The sequence below is a fragment of the Brassica oleracea genome, chromosome C2, assembly GCF_000695525.1.
Source record: "Brassica oleracea var. oleracea cultivar TO1000 chromosome C2, BOL, whole genome shotgun sequence".
Classification (NCBI taxonomy): Eukaryota; Viridiplantae; Streptophyta; class Magnoliopsida; order Brassicales; family Brassicaceae; genus Brassica; species Brassica oleracea.
Genome location: NC_027749.1, coordinates 34,337,003 through 34,340,536, shown reverse-complemented (window position 1 = coordinate 34,340,536; position 3,534 = coordinate 34,337,003). Strand labels below are relative to the sequence as shown.

General features: G+C 38.0%; 1 pseudogene; it reads right to left on the bottom strand.

Annotated features, from left to right (window-relative positions):
- Positions 1–1,109: 1,109 nt before the first annotated feature.
- Positions 1,110–3,219, bottom strand: LOC106326305 (annotated as a pseudogene).
- Between the last annotated feature and the right edge of the window lie 315 nt (positions 3,220–3,534).

Here is a 3,534-nt window from a genome sequence, read left to right as displayed (position 1 = left end):
AAAATTCGAATTCAAAAAAATAAAATCTGAAAACTACAAAAATTATTTTATTTATTATTTTATTTTATTTTATGATAAAACAATAATTATACATTCAAAAGGATAATTATTTTGTTTGTTAGACTTTTCAATCACAAAGATTTTATAAATCTTATGGATACACATCATATTTTAAAAGTTACATCTTTTGAGTAAAAATAGAGAGAATTCATCTTCCAATAACATTAGATTTAGTTAGAATCATACGATCAATAGTAACCAAAGTTTTTGAATAACAAGAAATTTTAATGAATTTTGAAAATTCTTAAACCAATAACAAAGAATTTTAGTAAGATTGTTAAAATCAATGAACCAATAACAATAAATCTCAAAATCTCCAAAACTCATTTGCCAATAACCCTCTTAAGTGTAATCGATTGTAAGATGTATGCAAAAATGAATGAAAAAGTTGTTTGTTAAAACCAAATCTTACACAGCAAAAGAAGAGAGTAGGAAAAGAAGAGAACCAAACCTGAGCTAAAATCACAAACACTTTGATATGTCCTCTCACTTCTTTTTGACAAATCTTGCTCTGTTTTCACATCTTCATCAAATGTCACCAATGAAACAAGCAAAAGTAATCATCGAATTCCAAAAGCATTTTGCACAACTCGATATGACGGTAACAAAAACTCTATTCATTTATAAGAGCATTAATACTCAGAAATTGTTGTGTAGTCACAAATATTGGTTGTGTCATGTTTTTTTTATGCATATATTCAACTTTCGCTTATTTTTAAAATAAGTTCAAAAACTGATAGACAAAGTAATATATAATTAAAATATTTTCATATGTTTGCTAAAACACACAAAAAAGTTTTTAGATCATTAAAATATATATATTGTAGTACAAAATCCAGCACGTAGCGCCAACATACCCTAGCAAGATAATAATCAACAAAAACAAAAAAGATAGAGAGATCTAGAGGACGACAATGTCTAGTTAATTTCTTCGATCTCAAAAGTTGTTCCAGATGGACCCGCCTCATCCTGCACTACTTGCCCTGAAGCTTGTAAGCCTCGAAGGTCTTCAGCCACTCTTCTCATATCTGGCCGCTCAACTCCACACATTCTGGTGCAACTCATCCCCAGAAGAGCTACTTTGTGGATCACTGCCTGATTGTCAGCAGTCACCACCCTCTGATCCATCACCTCACTCAGGCGATTTTCTTTGAATGCGGCGTTTATGTGACTGACCAGAACTCTTTCCCCGTCTGGGGGGTTAAAGCTTAACGCCTTTTCCCCAGACACCAGTTCCAACACGACCACGCCAAAACTATAAACATCGCTCTTTTCTGTTAAGGTACGTGTCCGGAGATACTCCGGATCAAGGTAGCCCCAGGTACCTTGGACCAATGTGGTGAGCTGGCCTGTTCTGGTAAGAACAGGCCTAGAGGCTCCAAAATCACATAGCTTCACAGACAAGGTTTGAGTTAAAAGAATATTCTCAGGTTTAATGTCACGGTGAACTATAGAGACAGGAGCCGAGAAGTGGAGGTATGATAAAGTCTCGGCGATTTCTGCCGCAATCCTTAAACGTTCAGACCAAGCTAGAGATGAATCGAATAAGGCGTCATGAAGGGTACCACCGGGAACGTATTCGTAGACGAGGAGGGGACTTGGGGTTTCGAGGCAGCAACCTAAGAGTCGCACCACGTTAGGGTGGTTGATTTGGGAAAGCAGTATGATCTCGTTAACGAACTGCCCAGCTTGGTCAAGGTCCCAGTTTCGAGATCTTTTGATAGCGACTTCAACATTGTCTGGAAGAGTGGCTCTGAAGACGACTCCTTGGCCTCCTCCACCAAGGAAACTGGTCTCGTGAGTGGCTTGCTTGATCTCTTCCTCAGTGAATATCTTGATGCACTGGTTCGGTGACTCTAGGAGTCTCTGCGCCAGCAAGACTCCACCGTTTGACTCGAAGCGCCTCTCTCTAAGTTTGGCTAGTTGACGGAGCTTGAGTTTGAGGAGTACGCAGCACACTCCGACCAAGAAGGCTAAGCATCCGATGACGCTTACTGGTTTAATTATTTGTATCCTTGAGGGGTTTAGTTAAATATGAGAGAGAAAAAGAGGGAGATATATGAAAAGAAAACGAAATAATTAAAAAAAAAAGACTTACCAAGAATTATTGTTGTCCATTCCTTTTTCTTCTTGCACCTGAAGGTTCCATCAACGTCCTTGCAGGAATGGTCCTTCCCACAAGAATGAGCATTCACTGTGCATTCATCCACGTCTAGTGAAAAAAAAAAAACTGTGACAATTAGAGTGTAGATGAAAATATTTTAGGATAGAGTATAGGTAAAAAGAAACAAAAAAAGTATTACCTTTGCAGCCATGTTGAGCGTAGGGATTCCCTTCAAACCCGTCTAGACATTTGCAAGAATACCCATAATCAGTACAATTACTAGTTGCGATGCATCTGCTATTCTCTCCACAGAAGCTCGTGTCTTCTGCCTGTTGGCATGTTCCTTGACTCAAGAGCCAATCAAGTATCACAGGAAACCTTGTAAAGTTGCGGAGGTTTTTAAGATCCTCCGGTTCAGAAAAGACGAAATATCCTTCTTTGACCACAAAAACATATTTGCAAGGATACGAGTACGACGACGACCAACCAATATAGTTCCCTGGATTTATCAATATCTGGCTGTTTACATTAGAGAGTGAAGTACGGCAGCAACCATTGTAACCAGAACATGATTTATCTACTGGTGGTAGAGAATCGCACTGTGTCTCACATGTAAATGTGGTGGTTCCTCCATTCCTCATCGTGAAAATGCAAAACGTATCAATATTACAACCAAGTAGAAATAGTTGATTCTTGTTCGAGAACATAAAACCAGGTATTTCTATAGGTAGGATTATATTTCCACCATCTCCTTCCATGTTGCATAGGGAAATAACGTCCACAAGTACCTCTACTTCTCCGTCGTCCAAGGAGATGCGGAGCACTTCTAAGTTTGAGTTGTTCAAAAACAACTTTTGCTCCTCCTCATCACACCTTAGGAGAAACTTTTCTTCGTGGACACAGTCCGAAGAGGTCGCGAACGGGTACTCGATTTTGACGGTTCCACAAGTCGACTGGCAATCGGTGCGTGACTGCCGTGTTGAAACTGCAAGTGCAGTAAACGCAACAAGGAAGAACACCAACACAATCTTCTTTGGAGAGAGTAACATTTTTCAACTGACAGCTTGTCTCTGTTAAATGATGAACTGTTATGCTCTATTCTTGAGATATAAAGGAATCGATTTGGACTTCTTGTTAAAAGATGAACTGGTATTTTCTGTACTGTTATTTGTTACCTTTATTTTGGTTTAGCTCTATAATTTAGTATATTTTCGGTGAACTTCGTACCAATTAATTTAATCAATTTATGTGATAAAAACATTTGTCTTCACTCTCTTAGTAATGACACTATAATTTTTATCTAAATGTATGTTTAGATAAAATTTACTCATGGTTTGAAATTTGTTACACAAGCAATAAAGAGAGCACTC